Raw genomic sequence first — 26,830 nt, forward strand, 5'->3', positions numbered from 1 at the left:
CATCTCATGCTTTCTTATCTGAATGGTACAACAGTTTCTCCCCAGTAGAACTAAACAAACTTGACACTATTATACACAATTGGCAGAATGCCTAATCTGCAAATAATGGTTTTCTTCACTATTATGTACTTCTAGTGCCTTGATGATGTGCTTGACTAGAGGTACCTAGATGAAGTCATGATATTTTATTGGTTTTTCACTATTTAACTCTAGTGATCCTTTGATTTCATGCATTATTGGTGTCCACTTGTAAGCGCCTCCTCTTGTTTCGAAATCCATGTGTACCTCGATCAATTTTGTGCACTATCTTAGGTGAGGTCTTTTATCTGACATGTGACTATTTGCATGCCTATTTTTATTCTTCTAAGGCTATAACTTCTATTTTCCAGTAGTTGTCATATTTTCATGTACATTGTTCGTATTTGCTGGTACTTCTTGGTGTGACATAGTATTCATATCACCATATCTGAGCTAGTGGTGGTTGTACTTAGTCACTTTTTATCACAAGCTCTATGATGATAGTTAATTTGCATCTCTTTACAAAAAAGAAGAAGTGACAGTCAGTTGCATTCATTTAGTTTGCATTTTTCATCTTGGGTCCCTTGAAAACACACAGTTGGCACATGAATTAGGATTACACAAGAAAGCCTTCACAACATCATTCAAATTTAAGACTGGGTATCCAATAACAGACAACCACATCAACATCAAGGAAAGCTTTTACAACTCAACTATTATGGACCGTGTTTCCTCACAACATCACCACCATGCATCACCCTTCATCATCTTATATTTTCATTCCACTTATTGCATCATGTGGCTTTTGAATCTCAAACAATTATAGTCACTATTTCCTTGTATCAAATTTCATTCCTCATCACACACCATCATCTACTACATTACATGGCTTTTGAATCTCAAACATTTTCATTTCGTCACATCCCATTTCATTTCCTTTTCATTTATAACAATTTAGGACATCATATATCATTACCTCCCATTTCATTTCCTTACATATCACAGTTTGTTTCATTTTATTATATTTCACTTTTGCTATTTCACTACATTCATGAATTGCATTTCATTTTCTTCATCACATTACCTGTAATCCATGCATTTCATCTATTCATTTTGAGGCTTTTGAATCTCAAAGGTTGACGTCCCATCCCATATCTTCTGAATCTCAAACAATTTCATTTCCATCCATTTTTCACTTTCATTCACATTCCATTTGTCACATTACACTTTATCATGTTTTATTTCATTACATTCCCATTACATGTCGTCACATTACATTTTATCACATTTTCATTTATCATTTCATGCCGTTACATCCCATTTTCACATTTTTATTTTATTTCATTTTATCATATTTCATTCCATGACACTTTGTCATACTTCCATTCATTTACATTTTGATCTCATTTACACATTCATTTCATTTTACATCACATCAAATCCCATTTCATCACAAATCACATTACATTGCATTACATTACATTTCATTACATTAAATTCCATTCCATTACATTCAGTCCCATTTCATCATACCACATTTCATATTTCCTCTCATTACCTCATGCTATTTCCAATCACATTTTCATTCAATCTCATTTCATCATGCCATATTTCCTGTTTCATCACATTACATCATATTATTTCCTTTCACAGCTTCATTCCATTTCATCACATTTCCAATTCACTTATAAATCTCATTTCATTTCATTACATCTTATGACATTACAAATTTCATTTCATTACATCATATTATTTCCTATCACATTTTCATTCCATTTCATCACATTTTCGATTCACTTACAAATTTCATTTCATCTTAATACATCTTATCACATGACAAATTTCATTTCATTACATTTCATATTGTTACCTTCCATTCGATTCCATTTCATTACATTTCCTTCATACCTTTCATTACATTTCATTCTTTCCATGTCATTTTATCTATTTTCATTACATTACATTATCACATAGTTCATTCCATTACGTTTCATTTATCACAATCCATTTTCATGGTTCATTTCATTACATCACATTAAAATTCATTTTACTACACCACATCACATCTCATATAATTACATTACACCCATTGTCATTTCATTATATTTCATTTATCACATTGCATTACACCAAGTTCCATTTTTACCACATTTCATTTCATTACATTACATTCACACCATCACATCACATTTTCATTCATTATATCATTATTGTCATTTCATTTATTTTAATCATTATCCATATGTCACACACACACACACACACACACACACACACACACACACACACACACACACACACACACACACACACACACACACACACACACACACACACACACACACACACACACACACACACATACGTACACACACACACACACACACATATATATATATATACACACACATATATATACATATATATATATGTGTATATATATGTATATATGTATATATATATGTGTATACACAGACACACACACACACACACTACTATCATATCCATCAAATCAAATCCTCGCATGCATACATGAGTCCATGATATAACGAATACACATGTCTGAAAATCAACCAGCTTGGATATCTCATAAAGAAAATGATCAAACAATACATTAAAAGGATAAAACCAACATAAATATAAGATAGATTGCATCAACAAGAACATCCAAATGATCAAATAACATGAACATCAAAAAATCACAACATCTATTTGCATGAACATCCAAAGCTCACCAAGTACATCAACATGAATATCAAATGAACATCAAAAGAATAATCATACATGATGATGAGTAATGCCATAACACATAATGTACACTCTTCCATGCATTGACACCTGACTTGAAGATCCTTGCTTGTTGGGGGCATTCATATCCTCCCAAGATGCCTGCTCTATCACATCTATCATCAGTGCCACATGTTTGGTTATGACTGTCTAACTAGTCGACTTCCCATCTATCCTCGGTGGCGGTGGTGGCCCTGGTGTCATCATGGCTATAAATGCATATAGTGTACTCATCAACTCACCCACTTGAGCCTCCATGACACTCATCCAAGCCTCTAAATAGATATATCCTCTTGGCCTCTCTGGTGGTGGCTGTGCATCTAGCGGCACCTGTTACAGCCCCTGTGGCTGTACATCCTATGGATCTAGCTTGTACCCACAACCTCTATCACCAGATAAACTGAACATCCTTGGGCAACCTCGCCCTCATCTTCTCTGCCCTACCCTGCCCAACACCTCTATCCCATTGACCAACTCCCACACCACCAACCATCCCTCCTCTCACCCTCGCACCACCATGGCCTCAGATCCCACCAACCCTCCCTGCACAAATTGGTCTCTACATTGGACCTCATGCCACACCCCTTTGCGGTAGTACCATGACTACTTGGCCTTGCCTCCCCTATGCTCTAACCATACCTCTCACTCTCTCTAGCTTGTTGTCTCCCTCTACCTCTCGTTGGACCACCCTCATCATCCTCATCCTCTCCCCCCCTTGATGGCTCATCAATACCAAGAATAGGCTCTGTCAGATCCATATATCTCAGAAAGGGATGCTCCTAAAACCATCATGCATAGTCCCCCTTCACCCTGCATCTACCACTCCATCCCATAATGCCCATGCCTATGGTGTGTCCATCATCCATAGAAAGGCCTCTAGGAAAGCCTCTTTCTCCAAAGTCAGCCCCCACACTACTCTCTTTGACTGCACCCAAGCATAATGTGTTGACCCTTCTAGCATGCTCTACCACTGACCAAATTGTCTCACCACCTGCTTGAAATAAAATCTCTATATCATTGCAGATACCCAACCAAGAAAATACCTCAGACCAAAGAAGTATACCATCTCATCATTGTCATCGGCCCATGGCTTTGTAAACCTATAAGGTCTCCATAAAACTTCATCAATATCATCCAACATACGCTGCCAATACTCTATCTTGCCCAAATGTGCTGCATAATCACACCAAAGTAAGTATACATGTAAGGCATACTTTGAGGCTATTGTCACACACATAAAGAATGAGTAATGGGTAAATGCTCCCATCTCCATATCTATAACAAAATCACTCCTGCTGATAGTGACGAAGCTCCCAAATATACAACCTGATGTAAGTCATGGTACAAGTTAGCCAATATACAACTGCCCCATGCAAATCACTGCGGTTGATCTATCATATCCTGTATCAACTGACCTTATCCAACTGGACATCCTCACCCTCATCAGTCTAGCAACAAAAATCCTTTGATCAATCCAACAAAGACTATCGACAATACCTCATATTGCAACATCTAGAACCATGATACACTTTCATCTCCAATGTTGTCATCTCCAAAAAAATCTCAGAAGGTAGTACCATCGACAGTCTGATCATAGTACACTAAATCCCCTAATACTAGGATCTGCAATATCTGATATACATCCTTTGGAGTCATCGTCATCTCACCCATCAACAAATGAAAGGTGTTGTGGTCCAAGTGCCATCGCTCAGCCACAGCTATCAATAGCCCCCTATTCACTCGAAACTAGGGCATCTGTAACAAATAAGTAAACCCACATTTGTCAATGATTTGCTGCTCCTCAACCAACAACTTGCCTATTACCTCTAGGGGCCATGGATATAACCCTCATACCATGAGCTTTCAGCCATGTACCTATTTTTCATCAAACAAACAACAACGTCAGCATTCATCACAAGTGATCATCATACTTCAGTCTACTATCTATATCTAGCTACTCAACTATTAGTTCTATCGTAGACCTGTTACTCATCCTTCTTTATCCTAAGTCAGACCTATTTGTTTTCCCTACTCTATATCCTGAGCTGGGGCATCGTACTTTACCTACCTATCATTAGATTGATCGTAGAACATCACTTCATGACTACTTGGACTATTATTACTTACTCATTATGATTAATCCTTCAATGCTAGACCTAGAATCTAGCCTTTTTCATTATCTTCCACTCAATTAAGGATTTATAATTAGTTTCCACTCTTCAATGATCATTTGCACTATTTTACAAGACATACATGCTACCAAATCAATCATATGTGGTACAATAGATCGATGTGCTATTATAACATTCAAAAGCGCTATTTTATACCTTGTATGTGCTATAATATAGCTAAGCACTATTTAACATTGCATAAGCACTATTTAGTTCAAAACCATTAACCAATCTGATGTATGCACTATAAGATAAATCAAGTGCATTGAAACTTTTAAATGTGCCATTCAAACACCTATATGCGCTAATTTGCCTAAAAATTAGGTTTTGGTATGCACTATTCATCCTTCGAATGTGCCAAATAATTATGTGAATGTGTTAAAAGAAATTAAATGCACTAAAAGAACAACTAAATGTACTAAAAGCCTTAAACTACCACATCTATCACAAAAAATTGTGTGAAATTCCAAAAAAATCAAGAATGCATGAAAACTCTTAAAAATGGAGGATCTTGATGACTTACTAGGACACTATAGTCTGTTGGATGCTCATACCTGCAACCCCTCTCGAATTTGTGCTCTTGTAAAGGGATCACCATCCTCACTAGCTCAAAGCTCCAAATCACCAAATGAAAAAGGGGAGTGTGAAAATGACAAGGGTAAAAGGTATTTTGATCTATTTAACCCTCCTTATGGGCCTTTATATCACCTTTTCATCCAATTTACCCATCATCAGAATATTTTTTCTCACTTTCATGAATTCAGTATTGTATTAAACTCACTTGATCATCTCTATCTGTCAATTATCACACATTTCAGAAATAAAATTGGAACCTCCTTAATTTTTGCACATTCTTTTTTTTTTCCAATTTTGTTTCTGAGGAGGCAATATATCCATATCAAACTGGGGCATCCAAACTAGGGCGTCAAATTTTTTTGCAAAATAAAAAATGTTCTACCACAGCAAAAAATTTCAAACATCAAATCAATCAAAACTAGGGTATCCAAGCAAAAACATCACAACATCAATTAGTAGAATAAAAAATAATCAAAACATCAAATTATCAATGATCAGACATCAAGCCATCAACAAACAGACACCATGACAATTGCAAAATGTCAAAACACCATCAAACATACATACAATCATCAGAATTTGACCTAAAATCAAGAAATCAAAACAGTCTTTGAACTAATATGCTTCACATATTAGCTCGAAGAGGAGCATTTTTAGACACACAAAAATTGGCAAAGACCTGGATCCAATTCTGATCGATCAGTGCAAATGAAGGAGGAAATCAGAAGAGCACAACAAACTTTCAAATAAAAAATCACACCAGGTCATTAATTATCTATCAAATCAATAAGACCTAAATCAACTTTAAAAGAGGAGAAAAAATAATTCAAATTCATAAAATGAAATTCATAAAGGGAGGAAGAAAAAGACAAAGTGTTGAAAATAAATAAGACATTTATTAAATCAATAAAGTCATTATCCTCACAAAAAATGAAAATCCCTCTTTTACATTTAAAAGAATTAGAAAAATCCTCATTTATCCTCAAAACTAGGTCTATTAGACTCTTCCTCCTGGTCTCTTATGAGATATTTTTAGTTTCACTTCTATCCACCAGTCAAAGGTGAAAACCTTGATTCATACCCCAACCCCTTTCAAAATCCTATAAGTAGGAGGGAAATCCAAGAGTTAAAGGACCCAAGTTTTAGGCATTTGCACTATAGGCACATTCTGAGTTATCATTTTAGCATTATCATTCTAGCAAGTTCATAGCATTTTAGCATTATTTTTATGTTATTTAGCATCATTTATTACATGTTCAGCTCATTGTATGTCCATTGTCATAGCATTCTAAGAGTTGTTATCCTCATATAATTTGCATTATAGTCATAGATCTTGCATGCATTCTTGTAGATTTGCATTCTGAGCATACTCCCATTCTAGAACTGTCACTGAGATGTTGGTCTGAGAGCTTTCTTAGCGGTTTTAGTTAGGAAAACATGAGATGCTCATAGATTTTACATTTTGATAACAATTTCTTGGGTTTAGTCTAGTTCATTGTCATTTTATCTGCATTCTGCAATAAGGTCTCATGAATACGCGATTATATCGTGTACAATATACATATATACATATGTATATGTACATATATACATATGAATATATGTACATATATATGTACATATATACATATGAATATATGTACATATATATGTACATACATACATATATATGTATGTATATATATACATACATACATATATATATGTATGTATATATATACATACATACATATATATATCTATATATATATACATACATATATATATATATATATATATGTATGTATGTATATATATGTATGTATATACATACATACATATATATATGTATGTATGTATATACATACATACATATATATGTATGTATGTATATACATACATACATACATATATATATATATATATGTATGTATGTATGTATATACATACATATATATATGTATGTATATACATACATACATATATATATGTATGTATGTATATACATACATATACACACACACACACACACACACACACACACACACACACACACACACACATATATATATATATATATGTATGCATATATATATGTATGTATGTATGTATATATATCATGAGATATAATATAGATATATATCTAAAATACTATTAGGAGAAATTAATATAATCATGATTCAAAGATAGTATACACCTTTGTGTGTGTATAGTTACATAATCAATTATTATTATATTAATCTCATAATAATTAATAGATGAGAATAATAATGCAAGAGAGATCGATGTATTTGAAACACACACAAAATATAAACTCTTTTATTACATTTGCATCGATCCAAAAATTTAACATGGTATTAAAGTCAAGCTCCAAATGTAAGAAAGTGTTTAAAGATGTGGTAGAGTTTGTGCAACAATAGTTGGATTTGTTGTTTTAATATGGAACAATTGGTGCAAGGCTTGATGTGGCAGATAGGATATAGAAGAGTGCTTAACATATTGATCAAACCAGTAATTCTCAATATGCAATACCTCAGATCAATACAACTATAACATATATGGCCATAGTGACCAAATCTATGAGCCACTTCATAGTTCAATGACTGCCAGAAAGAGAAACATATCGCCTAGACACTCTTGTTGTTGGTATCCTAGACATATATAGTTTGATTGACGAGCAACAAGAACCTAAAATGGCATCTTACTACATACATATCATTGTGAGGGTTGAACACTTGTTAAGGGGATCACTTTGATGATTCTAAATATTTCAAATGAGGCCACACAATACCACAGAGGAGCATTTTGAGAACTATGACATTGATATCAAAGAGATCTTCATTAATCCAAATCATCATAATGGCATGCAACATAATATCATGTAGGGCTTTGACCATGTGGAGATGGATAACAATTAGCAGTCAAGTATCACTAGAAATAAGAAGAAAAGTATTGATCATGTGATTGGAAGGATCAAATAAGAATTATCACACACGATAGGAAACAAACATGAAGTGGTATTAATTTAGATGACATTCGCATTCATATGTGAAGAGAGAACAACCATTATTTCTTTCATCAAAAAAATTAGAGTCATGGTGGTATTTAATAGCAGAGTGATTCCTACATGGAGAGGAAACAGTATAGGGAAGTATTCAGTTGAGGCAAAAAAAAACCGGTCAAGTTGAAGATCATGATATATATTATATCGTGCAAGGTGAAGATTATGATAATATGCTATCAAATAAGGAAGAGAGATAGGCTAGCATACAAATTAGGAATGGTGAAAATGGAAACTTTTATATAAAAGATATAGAGAGGACTACATATGAGTGGATTAAATCAAACTTAAAGGGAAGGTTATAAGGAAATAACAAGAGGATGAAGAGATTAAATTCTAAAAACTTTATAGTCATTTGATAGAAGATGAAATAATGTAGGAGCATCCTGGGTTACACTGCTATCCTACATATTTTCCTTCTTTCTTGTTATATTGAGTTGCAATGTCTTGCATTGCCAAGTTTCTTAGTTGGTGTTGAGTTTGCAGTGGTTTTTGAGTTCATAGTTGCTGTCAAGGTATCCTTTGCTCACTGAGTGTTCTTTGGTTGCTGAGTCATCCTATGGTTGTCGAGCATTCTTTGGTTTTTGAGCTTTCCTTGGTTGTTGAGTTATCCTTTGGTCACCAACTTCATTTGGGTGTTGAGTTTCTTTGGCCATTGAGCTTGTTTGGATGTCAAGTTCCTTTGGTTGCCAAGCATTGCTCAGTTTGCCGAGTTGCAACATTTTGCTTGGTCTTTTTTTTCGAGTTGTTTGTGCGTGGTTTCTTGTTGGATCCAACCTTTACATTTAAGTTAGTGATAAGTATATGTTTTGAGTCAACTTGTGGCTTATTCTAGCATTTATTATAAGAGTTTATTTTGTTCTATTTGCAACAGGCCGACTTTTGGTCATGCATGTATTTAAAGAGGTCTTTGGTAGAGTCTTAGACATAATTTTAAGAAGGTAGAAGCATAATAGGAGCAAAAGCAAGCTAGATGCAAAGTCTAATCATTGAAGTTCAAATGTGAATGTAATGTGGTCATAACCCAAAAGGCCTTACAGATGGGCATATATTTGATTATTTGATGAATATATGAAAGAATTTGTTCCTCTATCTTCTGAGTTTGTTGTTATTTGGTGTGTTTATGTTGTGTTTACTCTCATAATTGGTTTGACTAGTTGGGTGTGCCTTTGGCTCTAGTTATTTCATCCCTCTTTGCATCAGGTGGTATCAGAGCTCAAGGTTCATCCTTGTGGAGATTGGATTATGTAGAACCCTAAGTGAATTTGGGTTGTAGGGTGCAGATTTGTGGATTTGACCTATAACTTGTAGAGGGTTATGATCTTTTCAAAACCTAATTGTAAAGATGGTTCGAGGTAGAGGAAATGTTGATAATGTCATGTTGGATACACTAAGACAAATTACAACCATATTAGATGTTGTAGAGGAGTGCATCTTGATGATGTGAGTGATGATGAAGTAGCAACACCAAACCCTAATCTAGAGCCTGAAGAAGGTCAAGATGAGGCAAGATTGTTGAGAGTATTTTCTAGGGAAAATTCAAAGACTACTATTTAATTTATTCCTTGTGATGGAAAATTGGATACCAATGTTGTATTGGATTGGATCTCTGAAATGGAGAAGTTCTTTGAATATGAAAACACTCCTGATAATAGGATTTTGAAAATTGTAGTTACAAGGTTGAAAGGACATGCCTCACTGTGGTGGGAGAATTTGCAAATTTTTAGGCAAAGGAGAGGATAGGAGAAGATCAAGACTTGGCCGAAGATGGTGAACAAGGTAAAGAACAAGTTTCTTCCTGCTGACTACCAAGTTAGTTTGTTGAGAAAAATGCAAAATTTGAGACAAAGAGACATGATTGTAAAGGAGTATATAGACTAATTCTATAGATTGGAGTTCAAGATGAGATAAGTTTTGTGAAATTAGAAAGTATGGAGGAAGCATATCAATATGCCTTGAAAGTTGAGGAGATCTTGACAAAGAAGCATGAACAAAGACAAAGAGATAGAGGTGGTAGATTCTAGAGAGGCAAAGGTAGATCTTATGGAGAAGGTGGTAGATTTGATAGTTCTATACAAGATAAGAGCAAATCTAAATGGAATAATGATGATAAAGGCAAGACCGAGTGGAAAGGTGGTGATCCTATTAAGGAGGTACTAGTTCTAACTGAGGAAGAGGTGATTCTTATTCTAGAGGTGGTTTTTGTGGTAATTGTTTCAGATGTGGTAAAGAAGGGCATAGATCTTTTGAATGTAGATCCTCTGAAAGTGGGCAAGGTAACATGAATGTTGTGGTTCAAGGAGACACTAAGGGTTCACCTTGTGAACTTGAGGCTAGAAAAAATTTGATGGTGAGAAGAACCTTATGTAATAAGGGAAGTGACAAAGAACATGTCCTAAGGAAAAGTCTTTTTAAGACCAGATGTAAGATGGTTGAAAAATGTTGCAAGGTGATCATTGATAGTGGAAGTTCTATAGATTTGGCATCAGAAGAATTGGTTACAAAGTTGTAGTTGTAGAGGTTGGAGCATCCTAAACCTTATGATGTTTCATAGATCAAAGATGAGCATAAGATATTGGTAAGCGAACAATGTATTGTGAAATTCAAGATTGGGCATTACTTTGACGAAGTTTGGTGTGATATTATGCCTATGAATTGTTGTCATATTTTTTTGGGTAGACCTTGGAAATATGATAGATATGTTATACATGATGGAAGATTGAATCAATATAATCTTTTGGTGAATGGAAAAAATAAAATATTTTTGCCTTTGATTGAAAGTCCAGATGAGGTTAAGTGTACTACTGTGACAATTTACATAATTAATGGAAAGCAGTTTGAAAAGGAAATGAAGGAGACTCAACTCTATTTTTCTATTATTCCTAGGAGACTAAGTTGTGCTAGTAGTAGCCAAGCATCAGAAAATAGTACTAATCGAGTGCTAGTTAGTGGAGATCGAGTGATAATAGAAACTAGTAGCATTGACCAAGTGTTAGTAGAAATTGCAAAATTGTTGAATGAGTATAAGGATGTTGTTGTAGAGGATATACTTGATGGTTTATGACTAGTCAGAAGTATAAGTCATTGTATGGATCTGATTCTTGGAGCTAGTTTGCTGAATAAAGCATCATATAGATTGAAACCTACTAAAAATAAGGAACTTAATAGAAAAGTGCATGAATTTTTGGAGAAAGGTTTGATCAGATAAAGTTTGAGTCCATCTATTGTACCTATTGTATTAGCACCTAAGAAGAATGGAGAATGGAGGATGTTTACTGATTCTAGAGCTATTAACAAGATCATAGTAAAATATAGGTTTCCTATGATGAGGATGGATGACATTATGGATTTTTTGAGTGGAGAAAAGTATTTTACCAAGATTGATTTGAAGAGTGGCTATCATTAGATCAAAATTAGAGAAGGCGATGAATGGAAGACTATTTTAAAGATAAAAGACGGTTTGTATGAAGAGTTGGTAATACCTTTTGGTTTGACTAATGCACCTAATACTTTTTGTTGGAAATATAAGAGGGGTAACTAAGAGGGGAGGGGTAAATAAGTTACCACTAAAATAAATCCCAAGTCCCTTACATGTCAATACAAATCAAAAACTCTGATTAAATTGTATTCTGGTAACTTGGCAAACAAACATGCACTTGGTTTATACTAGCAAATGTTGTAACTCGATTAACACTAAAATAACTTGGCAACTGCTTAACATCAAAATCTTAAGATATTATCTATGTTTAATCTTACTTAACTTAGTTGCATACACATAAAAGAAAAAGCATGAACACAATTGACACCAAGATTTAACGTGGAAACCCAATTTGAGAAAAACCACCAATTGCAACTAGTTACTGATGTTCACTCTTCCAAAGTGAGCCATGTTAGGAGCCAACCCTATTAAAGATTACAAAACACATTGTTAGATGTGACCCATGTTAGAGGATTTAATCACCCTATTAGGAGTGGCCTTGTCAGAGGTCTTTAGACAACTCAATCTAGAAATGCAATCTTGTTAGAGAATTTACAAATAGTTATTAAGCCAACTCTATTAAGAGATTTAAATCACTGCTACAATGGTTAGAAAGTAACAATGAGATGACCTGATTTATGAGTCAACTAAATTGTTGATTACAAATCTCAATTCTAGCTTGTATACTTGATCCTTTCTGATTAAATGTATCTTTGCATCTCTACAAGGATATTCTGCTTATCCTTCTAATTCGCTTCCTCTAAGCCTCATCAAATCTTCTATTTTGTTTCACTTGCTCACATTCAATCCTCAACTTGACCTTATATTTATATCTTTACACAATGTTAAGTCATCTTGAATATAACTTAGAATACTTAATATTCATCACCTCAGTCGGCTAGAACCAACAAACAATTCAATTGAACTCAATATGCCAAAATAAGAAAATCCTTTGTTAGCTGGCCCTGCTCGATAGATACTAATTCAAAATGATTTTCCTGTGTTAACCAAGTGAACTCAGTTAACATTGGTTCCATCCAATATTTCTTTCATTAACTAAGTGAGCTTAGTTAACACTCAACTTCTACAAACTTCTTTTTGTCACCTGAGTGAACTTGGTAGACACTAACTTCTGAACTAGGCAAACTCTAGAATGCTTGGCAAACACAGGAAATTGTCTTCAATGCCCTAGTGAGCTTGGCATACATTGATTGGAAATGATATAACATTTTGTGTAACATCAAAGACAATACACAATTAACCATTTATTTCCAACAATCTCCCTCTTTGGCATTGATGGCAACACAACATGTCATAATATAAAAAAAAAACTTTAGAGCAAGAATAAAGTAAGGAACATATCCTTAGTTTCATTCTAATTCTCATTGATGAGAACTCCCTCTATTAGTGTGAACTCCCTCTACCTTCAGTTTTTCCCTTTGTCAGCAAAATTTTGTTTCCAATATCTCCTTCTAATAGCAAACTTTTCTTCTTTAATATCAGATCAAGTTCTCTAGAAATATGTACTCTCCCTCTTTATAAAATTTCTGTGAGGTATGATAGCAAACTTCTCCCTCTTTGACATCGCATGCCAAAGACAATATTCAGTGAATATCAAGGTACCTTATGTATTGATTCATTTGCAATGTGCCTTTGTCAATATTGCATCTACTGACTAATCTTCAACATGCTTTGGTTGATGCATCACTAAAATTCTTTTAGTGAGCTTTGGATAGGGGAATGACCCCTAACTTAACTCTTAGATACAAAAATACATCCTTAGGTAATTCCTTAGTGAATATATCTACAATTTTCTCTTTAAAATTCACATATTCCACTCTTTCCTCTTTATCTCGTACCACTTCTCTTAAAAAATCATATTTTATAGCAATGTGCTTGGTTTTGGTATGCATCACAGGATTCTTTGCTATATTAATTGCACTAGTGTTATCATAGAAGATAACCATTGGATCCTTGATCTCTATCTTCATACCTGCTAATAGTTGCTTGAACCAAACAACATTGGAACAATTAACTACTACCGCCACATATTCTATCTCTGCTGTGGATTGAGAAATACAATTCTACTTCTTGTTTGTCCAAGACACTAGTCTTTTACCAATAAAGAATGCTTCACTACTAGTGCTCTTTCTATCATAAACACTACCTGCCCAATCAACATTTGTGAATGCTTTCAAATCTAAATTGCCTCCTTTTTTGTACCATAGACCATATTCTTTGGTTCCTTTCAGATACCTCATGATTATCTTGATTACCATCATGTGATTTTCTTTGGGATTTGCTAAGAATCTTGCCACCATACCAACTGCTAATGTAATATTAGGCCTTGTGTGTACTACATAATGCAATTTTCCAATCATTGACTTGTATGTGGTTTGATCTACTTCTTTGGAATCATCATTTTTAGAAAGCTTATGTCCAGTAGACATAGGTGTTCCAACTAGTCTTTAATCTTCCATTCCAAAATTCTTTAGTATCTCCTTCATATATTTGGATTGATTAATGTAGATACCATCTTTCTTCTGTTAGATCTACAATCCAACAAAGAATTTTATCTCTCCAAACATAGACATCTCAAATTATTTTCTCATCTCTTCTGGAAATTCCTTGCATAAGTCATCATTTCCTGTAAATAAAGTGCCATCCACAAAGATTTTTGTCAATACAATCTTCTTGTTTGGTCCTTCTTTGATGTATAGACTGCTATTGTCATTTGTTTTTTGAAAATTAATCTTTATCAAGTAGTTATGGAGTCTCACATACCAAGCTCTAAGAGCTTTCTTGAGACCATACAATTCTTTGTGTAATTTGTAGACCATATCTCTTTTGCTAGGATCTACAAAACCTTTAGGTTGTTCTACGTAGACTTCCTCATCAAGAATTTCATTCAAGAATCTAGAATTTACATCCATTTGATAAACTTTAAATCCATTGTGTGCTATATATGCTAGTAGAGTTCTAACACCTTCTAATCTTGCAATAGGAGTGAAAGTTTCACCATAATCAATACCTTCTTCTTGAGAATAACCTTTACAAACTAACCTTTCTTTGTTTCTTGAAACTTTTCCATATTCATTCAACTTATTTCTAAATACCCACTTTGTTCCAATTACATTTTTCTCCTTTGGTCTAGGAACAAGAGTCCAAGTCTTATTCTTCTCTATTTTTTCTATTTCTTCATTCATGGTTTCAATCCAACTTTCATTATCTAAAGCATCTTTAACATTTCTAGGTTCAAAATCAGCAAGCACACATGTACGTCTCAATTTGTTTCTTGTCATTGTTCCATTTGACTTGTCTCCAATGATCTGATCAGGTGCATGATGCCTTCTGACATATCTTTCCAACATAGGTACTTTGGATATTGAGTTTTTTCCACTAACCTCTTTATGATCTTCGATATCAAGCTCAGGTCCTACACTTTATGAATCGGGTCCATCAGACTCGATTTTCTCTAGCAACAACTCGATAGCTTCTGATTGTGACTTTTGTCCTTAAGACTATGAATCAGGTTGTATTGGTTATAACTCAGTAGATTTTGGGGATTTTGGGGACTTGGGAGGTGAGGCCTCCTAACTTCCAAATAGATTTGAAAAAGTATTAGGTTCATAGTAAACAAATCATATGTAATCTTTAGGTTCTTTGATGCTTTCTTCTTCACTCTTTTTTGCAAACTCATCAATTCTCACATGTGCAATTTCTATGATTTTATGAGTGCATAAATTCAAATATTTGTACACTTTATTTTTGTAGGAGTATCCTAGGAATATGCCTTCATCACCTTTGACATCAAATTTTCCTTTCCTAGATTCCTTCAATTTATAACATTTGCTACCAAATACTTTCACATAACTTACATTAGGTTTGTAGCCATTCCATATTTCATAAGGAGTTTGATTTGAGTCTTTCTTCAACTATACTCTATTCAAGGCATGCGTCGCAGTACTGATTGCTTCCTTCTAATATTTTACTGCAACGTTCCTTTCTATCATCAATGTTCTTACACAATCCATGATGGATCGGTTCCTTCTTTTAGCTATACCATTCTGCTGAGGTGTACTAGGGGCTAATACTTGTCCCTTAATTCCCTTTTCAATGTAAAATTCATTAAATTCATTGGAGATGAATTCACCACCTCTATTTGATCTTAAACATTTTAGCTTCTTTCCAGTTTCCTTCTCTACTCTTGCCATATACCACTTAAATTTTGAAAAAGCTTCACATTTTTCTTTTAGATACATTACAGTCATCATTTTGTAATAATCATCAACAAATAGAATAAATTACTTATCTCCATTGTAACTCTCTATTCCAATAGGTCCACATAAGTCTGTATGAACTAGCTCCAAGACTTCTTTTGAATGATAGTCCTTGCTTTTGAAACTTGTCTTTCCCATCTTACGAATTTAAATTTTTTTACATAGACCCATATCAGGTTTCCTCAGGCTAGGGATACCCCTTACCCTTTTCTTCTTTCTTATCTTGATTAGGTTATGAAAGTTTACATGATATAATCTTTTGTGCCATGACCAAATTTCTTCTAGTTGAGCAATAAAACATGAAATTTCACTGAGATCTAAGTAGAATAGATTACCTTTTGATTGTTTTCTAGATCCAACTAGATTTCCTTTTCCATCTAGTAGTTTGGCCTTCCCATTCATGAATTCTACCTTGAATCCAATGTTATTCAATTGTGCCACACTCAGTAGATTATGCTTTAGTCCTTCAACCCAATAAGCATTATCACATCTAAGTTCATTGCTTAGTGAGATACAATCTTTTCCATTTATGCAACAAGGTTCATTTTTTCCAAATCTCCCACTGCTATCATCATAATGTTCTATGTGTTCAAACTTTATTTTATCACTAATCATATGATGTGAGCAACCACTATTAATAATCCATGTATCATTTTTGCTAACATGAGAGATAAGTTCCATTTTATCTCCTTCACTACTATCTGAACCTTTAGCTATGAAACAAGATTTCTTACCTTTTTCCTTATAGTCCTTGAAAATTTTGAAATCCTTCTTACATTTGAATTTGCTATGCTTCTTTTCATCTTTATCTTCTCTATTTGGACATCCTGTAGCAATGTGTCCAACTTCTTCACAAGAGAAACATATTAAAGGAATCTTGCCTTTATATTTTCCTTTGCCTTTGGGATATCTTCTTGCAAGTAATGCTTCAATGGCTTCAAGATCACTATCAAAACTATATTCCTCTTCACTTTTAGATTGTTTTCTTTTAGACTGTTTAGCCTTCCTTTTGAGTGATACTTTAGCTTCAAATCCAAACTCAAGATTGCTAGAACTAGGAATATTATTATCATAGTTATCTAGTTCAAAAGTTGTCAACCTTCCAACTAGTGCATTCGAAGTTATATTGTTATTTGGGTCACATCTCATTTCTTGAATAGATGACACTCTGATTGCATAAATAGGAAGAAGGGTTTCGAGTACCTTACCTACCACTGTCACATATTCAATTGTTCCACCAGAGGCTTTGATAGAACTAACACTGGCTTTTATTCTTTCAACATATTTTGCAATATTTTTATCTTTTGTCATTTTCATCTGGTCAAACTGACCTCTCAAGCTTTTTGCCTTGGCTCTTTTAACATTATCATCACCTCCATAGATATCCTTTATTTTGGTCCACATTTCATGACTAGTAGCACATCCTTTGACTTCATCAAATTTAGTATAGTTAAGAGCTGATGCTATGTCAATCATCATGATATTATGATTTTTCTTTTTAGCAATTTCTTCTACAGACATTGTACCAGTAGGAGCCTTATAAGTAGTGTTTAAGTATTTCAAACCTGAATCACTGATGGTTTCTACATGCAACTCCATAAGTTCCTTCCATTCTGTAAAGTTTTCTCTATTCAATTTGGGAATCTCTCTTCTGTAAGACATCCTAATCTTTAGCTTAGGTCCTTGAAACCTTATCTGCAACCACCAAGAAGCGTTGATACCAATTGCTGGAAATATAAGAGGAGTAACTGAGAGGAGAGGGGTGAATTAGTTACCACTAAAATAAATCCTAGATCTCTTAGATGTCAATACAAATAAAAAACTTTGATTAAACTATATTTTGTTGTAGCTTGACAATCATACATGCACTCTATTTATACTAGCAAATGCTATAACTCGGTTAACACTAAAAAAACTCTGTAACTGCTTAACATGAAAATGTTAAGATTTTTTCTGTGATTAATCTTACTTAACTTAGTTGTATACACACAAAAAAAAAACATGAACGTAATTGCCACCAAGATTTAATGTGGAAACCCAATTTGGGAAAAACCACCAATTGCAACTAGTTACTGATTTTCACTCTTCTGAAGTGAGCCCTATTAGGAGCCAACCACGTTAAAGGTTACAAAATACACTATTAGGTGTGACCCTATTAGAGGATTTAATCACCCTGTTAGGAGTGGCCTTATTAGAGGTCTTTAGACAATTCAATCTAGAAATGCCACCTTGTTAGAGGATTTACAAATAGTTGTTAATTCAACTCTATTAAGAGATTTAGATCATTGCTATAATGGTTAGAAAATAACAATGAGAGGACTTGATTTTTGATGCAACTAAATTGCTGATTACAAATCTCAATTCTAGCTTGTATACTTGATCCTTCCTAATCAAATGTATCTTTGCAGCTCTACAAGGATATTCTACTTATCCTTCTAATTCACTTCCTCTAAGCCTCGTCAAATCTTCTATTTTGTTTCACTTGCTCACATTAAATCCTCAACTTGACCTTATATTTATATCTTTACACAATGTCAAGTCATCTTGAATATAACTTATAATACTTAATATTCACCACCTCATTCAGCTAAAACCAATAAACAATTCAATTGAACTCAATATGCCAAGATAAGAAAATCCTTCGTTAGCCGATCCTTATCGATAGATACTAACTCAAAGAAATTTTTCCTATGTTAACCAAGTGAACTCAGTTAACACTGGTTCCATCCAACATTTCTTTCATTAACCGAGTGAGCTTGATTAACACTCAACTTTTGCAAACTTCTCTTTGTCGCCCAAGTGAACTCGGTAGACATTGACTTCTGAACTAGGAAAACTCTAGAATGCTCAGCAGACACAGGAAACTATTTTCAATGCCCAAGTGAGCTTGACATACACTAATTGACAATGATATGACATTTTGTGTAACATTAAAGACAATACACAATTAAACAATTGTTTCCAACACTTTCATGAGGTTGACGAATGAAGTTCTAAAGAGATTGTTTGGTAAGTTTGTGATTGTTTGCTCGGATGATATTCAGATATTCAGTAAGACTAGGGAAGAACATCTTGAGCATGTTAGACAAGTATTGTAGATACTGAAAGAGGAGAAGTTGATGATTAATCTGAAAAAAAAGTGTTCTTTTATGTAAGAGGAGATTGTGTATTTGAGATTTGCTATTTTAGCTAATGGTTTGAAGATGGATCTTAAGGAGGTTAAAGCAATTTTGGAATGGCCTACACCTAAGAATGTGGGTGAGGTAAGATCATTTCATGGTTTGGCTAGTTTTTATAGGAATTTTATAAGGAATTCCAGTTCTGTTTGTAATGCTATGACTGAGACAATGAGAGGAGATTAAAATGAATTCAATTGGACACATGGAGCTAATAGACTTTGAAACAAAAGGTTGTTGAGTTGCATGTATTGGATTTTCTTGATTTCAATAAGGTATTTCAAGTTGAATGTGATGCAAGTAGTAGTGCAATAGGAGCTATATTAAGTCAAGAAGGTAAACATATTATTTTCTTTAGTGAGAAGTTGAATGATGCTAAAAGGAAGTATTATGTGTATGATCAAGAGTTTTATGCCATTGTTCAAGCATTGAATAAGTGGAGATATTATTTGATTCCTAAGGAGTTTGTGTTGTATACTAATCATAAAGATTTATAGTACTTGGGAAGTCAACATAAGTTGAATTAGAGACATATTAATAATTGTTGAGTATTTGCAAAGTTTTACATTTGTGATTAAGCATAAGAGTGGAGTCACTAACCGAGTTACTAATGCATTGAGTTGAAAACATTCTTTGCTAACATAAATGAAGCTTGAATTTCTTTGTTTTGATGAGATGAAGGTGTTTTATGATACTGATCCTAATTTTTCTAAGATGTGGAGAGAGTGCAGAGTACCTAGTTTGATAGAACAACCAAGTAAGTTTGATGAGTATTTTATTCAAGAAGGTATGTTGTTTAAGGGTATTCAACTATGTATTCCTAAGAGTTCTATGAGATTCAATTTTAAGGAAAAGCATAATGGTGGATTGACTAGACATTTTGGAATTGATAAGACACTAAGTTTGTTAAAAGAGAAGTATTATTGGCCTCAGATTTACAAGGATGATCATAAGTTTGTAAAGAGTTGTGGAGTTTTTCAAGTTGCAAAAGGAGTAAGTCAGAATATTGGTTTGTTACACCTATTACTGTTCTTGAGAAACCTTGGAGTAACATCAGTATGGATTTTGTTCTTAGATTGCCTAAAATAGTAAAGGGATATGATTCTATATTCGTTGTTGTGAATAGATTTTCTAAGATGACTCATTTTATACCTTGTAAGAAGACATTAGATGATGAGCATGTTGTTGAGTTTTTATTTAAAGAGATTGTGAGATTGCATGGACTACCAAAAAATATTATTTCTAACAAAGATAGTAAGTTTGTTGGTTATTTTTGGAAGACTTTGTGGAAGAAGATGGGTACTGAGTTGAAGTATAGCTCTACTTTCCATCTATAGATGGATGGATAGACAAAGGTTGTGAATATAAGCTTAGGTAATTTGTTGAGATGCTTAATTAGAAATGAATCACATAATTGGGAAATAATATTATCATAAGCTGAGTTTGCATTTAATAATTATGTGAATAAGAGTACAGGTAAGACAAATTTTTAAATTGTTACTCAAATTCAACCTAAAGGAGTATCAAATTTAAGGATTATTGGTGGTGAAGAAAACAGAAGTGATGTAGGAGAAGAGTTTGTTGATTTCATGGAGTCTTTGCATAAGGAAGTGAAGCTAAAGTTGGATCAAAGTAATCAAAAGTATAAGGAGAATGCTAATAAGTCTAGAAGACATCATGTTTTTGAAGTTGGTCATGAGGTGATGGTTCATTTGAAGAACGAAAGATTTCCTAGTTGGAACATACAATAAGTTGAAGATGAAGAAGTTTGGACCTTGTAAGATCTTGAAGAAGTTTGACAGTGGTAACACTTATGAAGTTGAGTTACTTAATGACATGGATATATCTCCTATATTTAATGTTATTTATTTATACAAGTATCATGAGTCAGATGATGAAGTTGTTGTATCAAATGATTATCCTAACAAGTAGATTGAAGAGATTGAACAGATATTAGGTCAAAGAGTTGGTAAGATCACAAGAGGAAAGTATTACTATGAGTATTTGATAAATTAGAAGAACACACCAATGAAAGATCCTACATAGATTTCCCAATCTGAGTTGGATTCTACTCCGGTTGTGACATCCCAATGATTCAGGAGAATCATTTATTTTCAACCCTAGTTATTTGATGCCAGAGTAGCCTAGGTTGCACTTCTATCCTACATATTTTTCTTCTTTCTTGTTATTGTCGAGTTATAATGTCTTGCATTGTCGAGTTTCTTAGTTGATGTCAAGTTTGCAGTGGTTGCTGAGTTTGTAGTTGCTACTGAGTTATCCTTTGGTCATCGAGTGTTCTTTGGTTGTTGAGTCATCCTATGTTTTCAAGCATTCTTTGGTTGTTGAGATCTCCTTGGTTGTCAAGTTATCCTTTGGTCACTAAGTTCATTTGAGTGTCAAGTTCCTTGGGCTTCCGAGCTTGTTTGGATGTCAAGTTCCTTTGGCTGTTAAGCATTGTTGAGTTCACCGAGTTGCAACATTTTTCTTGGTCTTTATTTTCCAAGTTGTCTGTGTGTGGTTTCTTGTTGGAGCTAACCTTTGCATTTAATTTAGTGGTACATATCTATTGTGAGTTGACTTGTGGCTTATTCTAGCATTTAATATAAGAGTTTATTTTGTTGTATTTGCAACAGGCCAATTTGTGGTTGTGCATTTATTTAAAGAGGTCTTTGGTAGAGTCTTAGACATAATTTTAAGAAAGTAGAAGCATAATAGAAGCAGAAGCAAGCTAGATGTGAAGTCTAATCATTGAAGTTTGATTTTGATTGTAATGTGGTCATAACCTAGAAGGCCTTACAATTGGGCATGTATCTGATTATTTGATCAATATATGAAAGCATTTGTTCCTCTCTCTCCTGAGTTTGTTGTTATTTGGTGTTTTTTTTCGCTATGTTTACTCTCATAGTTGGTTTGACTAGTTGGGTGTGCCTTTGGCCCTGGTTATTTCATCCCTCTTCGTGTCATGAAAACCTATCAAGAAGATCTATTTGTAGTTTCATGATCTAGTATGTGAAGTAGAGTCTTCATGAGGAGGAAATGTCTTGATCATTTTGGCATCATCCTTTGACTACTACAAATAATTATTTACTATCCTTAAGTATTTAATCTATTTACTCATTCTAGTCTCTCTCTTATTTGTATTTCTATATCTACTATAAGAGATATTTTTCTTGATCTTTTCATTTCTCACTAGAGACATTCTTATTAGAATATATAGTCCACCAATATAACTGAGACGGGGGGGGGGGGGGGGGGGGGGTGGGGGTGGGGTGGTGAATCATTTATCCAACTATTATCAAATTATGAACCTTATTAAATCTTAACCATATGAGAAATATAATAAAAAATCACAACAAAATACTCATGCACAATAACCTAGCTAGGGATGGTGCCCACAAGATGATGTAATAATATAAATATTCCTTGTTAGAGGATGAACCCTGTTAGGAGTCTATGAAAACATTCAGTACATATCAGTAGCTGTTAGGAGACTTTGAATCCCTATTAGGATATTTCAACCATGTTAGGAGTTGTGCCAACCCTATTAGGAGTTGTAGAATGGAGATGGATCCACTGTCCAAATAGCTTCAGGGGCAAGACCAATGAACCCACTATCCAAATAATCTCTATATTATTCCTTATAGAATAATAGAATTGAACTATACTTGTCCTTCATCTTTCTCTATCATGTCAACCAGTCTTCTTCTTCTTTTGATCTCAATACCAAATCACAAACTTCACATCCAATAATCCCTTGGATCACTTACTCACATTTTCCAAACTCTTTGCTCTTTTTAACACTTCCTTGAACACTTTGCATACACATTCCTATTTCGCAATCAAGGAGAATACTTTCCTTTATACCAAGTCCTTAAAATAATTCATTGAGTTGGCCTTGAGGCTTTCCCAATTAATTATAATAGGACCACAATAAGATAATCAATTATTTTGCAACCATATAGCATTGTTAGCTCACAGTCTATACAACTTCTCACACATGCGACTCCAAGACTTGCACACTCATTGACATCATCATCATACTATCCTCTATCACTATCAATGTTCACATATCTAGATTATATCTCTATTAGAAGATATAATATAAACATCAAATACTACTTCTCAGGTACTCTATCTTTGCACTACTCTCTATATATTACATATAAATTTTGTATCTCTTTGACTTATGTTACACAAACTTAACCTCATCACCAAGACACAATGTGGAACATGTCCTTAACTATGTGTCACTTGACCATCAAAACTTTGTCTGTATGACCATGACCTATGTCTAGTACTCTACCAGAGTTCACAAAATTACTACTATGTTGACATCAATGACAACCACAATCATGAACACAACATGTTAATACTATCACATGCTCTCCAATGCTTAGGATAATCCCCTAAAGGAATACCATAAGCATTCATGCTAAAAATCTCTTCCTTTGGAATTGATGGCAACATACATGAGAAACATATAAGCTCCAAGAATACCAAACAATACTCTACACTTGCTGCTACAGTTCTCATCTTATCAAATCCTCTTCATCAATCAAATTTGAAATCCTCTAGAACACTATTCTATTATACATCTTCTTGTTGACACTAAGGTCAAGTTTTTTTATTAGTGACTCACACTTAGTCAATTGGTTAAGCTACTACCAAGTAATATAGTTGTTACTGAGTTTTAGAATTTACATTCAGTTCATGCCAAGTAGTATCTACCAAGTTGATCAGTGACAGTGCTAACTGAGCTTCACAATATTAACTGAGTTTGACAGTGTCAATCATGTTCTTCAGTATCTACCAAGCTTGGAGTATTAGTTATGTGAATCTAGTGTTGATTGAGCCAAGGAGTGTCAACCAAGTGATTCAGTTTTAACTGAGCTTGCAATGTTAGTGTTGACTGAGCCATGGGTTGTCAACCAAGTGATTCGGTTTATATGTCGAGTTATGTAGTGTTCACCGAGTTACAAAAGTGTTGACTGAGTTCAAGCTACTCAGAAGTTATTAGTATGAACTGAGATTCTATGTCTATTGAGTGCATGATGATGCTGAGTGTTGACAATGGTTTCTGAGTATTAGAACATCACCAAGTTTGTCTTTAGAACATGAGTGCCAGCAGTTGGGCTAACTTTGTGATTTTGATGGAAATCTATGTTGTAGCTAAGTTTGATGAATTATGATTTGGATTGGTATATATCTAATGGATTGTATCATATCCAAAGAAGAAAAAGAAAAAGTATGTATAAAGAAAATATAAAGAGAAGAAGTGCAAATTGAGAAGTCTACAATCAGTATAAGGGAAAACAAAGATTTATCTATCCTAGCAAGGTGATCCTTACACTTCAAAGGAATCATAACCAGAAATCAAAGTTGCAGATTAGAGATTGCCTACTGGTTCATCCTAACAGGTGTATCAACTAAATCCTTTAACCGGGTACACTTAACAATCTTTGTAAAATCTCTTTATTGAGTGCATACTTCATTATATGTTTTGTAAATTCTAACAAGGTGGACCTAATAGTCCTTATTGCTCCTAACATGGTAGAACATTAGAAGTGATCAATTGTAAGCCTTAACTAACCAATTTTATACTGCAGTACTAAAGCTTGTGGGTATCATCCCCACCCCAGTTATACTTTCTATTTGGAAGGTTTCTGGGTCACCATATCTTGTGTCAAAGTGTTATGAATGTTTTACTAATTTCATTCTCCCATTCATGGAATTAGATTAAAATATTAATGAAGGACTAATTGGTGAAATAAGTAAAAGTTTTATAGGTTCCTAATTTACCCCTCCCCTCTCAGTAACCTTGCCTGCCTAATATTTCCAACAATTGGTATCATAGAATTGTGGTTCTTAGAGAAGAAGTTTAGCAACTTGAGCAAAGATTAGAGGCAATGGAGGTATACAGGCTAGATAAGGCTATTGACAATGAAAAGTTGGATTTGGAATTAGCCATTGGTCAACTAAAGAAAGCAAAGGAGCAACTCTCTTAATCATTGAAAAGAAGGAAAGATCTTGTAGTACTAATGTAGGAGCATTGAGCATGGATTTGGTGGAGTTATTCCTTTCATTTTTAGGGATGTGTTGGAGGCACATTGGGGAACCTTGTCCTATGTGCGCATAGAGATTGGATGGATTGAGTTGAAGTTTGAGTTGTTTTTACCAAACTATTGGAACTGTATTTTCTAGTTTCTGGGTGCCTGTTGTAGGTTGTGCAACCAATTTTGTGAAATTAATGAGAGGATGCACATTTTAGGGATTTGAGAGGGGCTAGAGTACTATATTTTGTTAAAGGTGTAAGTCCTAATTCTTTAGAAATTGGGAGATATGGAAATTCTCCAGGAGTATCAATTTTTGGTAGTTTGCATGACACATTTATGTGCATGAATTTTAGGATGGTTGTGCAGATATCCTTGATGAATCAGCCTTTATTATTTCAAGGGTTGTAGAGGACCTAAAGTACTACCTTCAATTCAAACCTTGAGTTCTAATTCAATCAGGGCTTGGAGATATCATGATTTTTCTCGAGTATCAATTTTTGGGCATTTAATTTCTATTGGAGGCTGACTTTTGGCATTTAATTTATGTATGGGTATTTAATTTGTGTTGTGGAAAACTTGTGGGTTAGTTGGTATATTCAAGGAGTCTTGTGGATTCTTTTAGTCATTCATTCATGGAGTAATTCATTCATTTGAAAGAGTGAGTGTAGAGAGTAGCTGAAGAGTGACTTTTTCTTAAGTCCGTGGATAGAGCATAGAATGTGAGGCAGTTTAGAACAAGATTATGATGGAGTTGTGTGTGGAATAAGCACTCAATGTGATGTAGTTTACACTTGGATCTTGGATAAATTTGGAGCAAAGCTAGGGTTGTGGCTAGAAAATAAGGAGATTGCTTGGTGGACTTGTGAGCACAAGTTTAGATCTTCCTTGGAGGTTTCTACTAGAGTGTGATTTGGACTAGCTAGGGTTTGGATTGGATCTCAAGGGGTCTTGTAGAACTATTATTGTAATTGCTTTGTATTTGGTTGTAACTAGGAAGGCCTTACAACCTGACACATTGCATGTAATCAATTACATCTATGAATAAATCATTATGATTTGGTATCAGATCTTGCATTATTGCTTCTTGTTATTGCATTTCCACTTTGTGGTTATTTGTTGGGGGCTAGGACATCTCCTTTGGGGATTCTCCTACCTTGTGCTACACTAGATGGTATTAGAGTGAAGGTTGTTCCTAAGTGTATAGATAGATCGTTGAAGCTGAGGCAGTTTGCACCAGGACTTGGGTTGGAG

Source organism: Cupressus sempervirens, chromosome 7 (genome assembly GCF_028749045.1).
Source record: "Cupressus sempervirens isolate cs-2001-9-10 chromosome 7, ASM2874904v1, whole genome shotgun sequence".
NCBI lineage: Eukaryota > Viridiplantae > Streptophyta > Pinopsida > Cupressales > Cupressaceae > Cupressus > Cupressus sempervirens.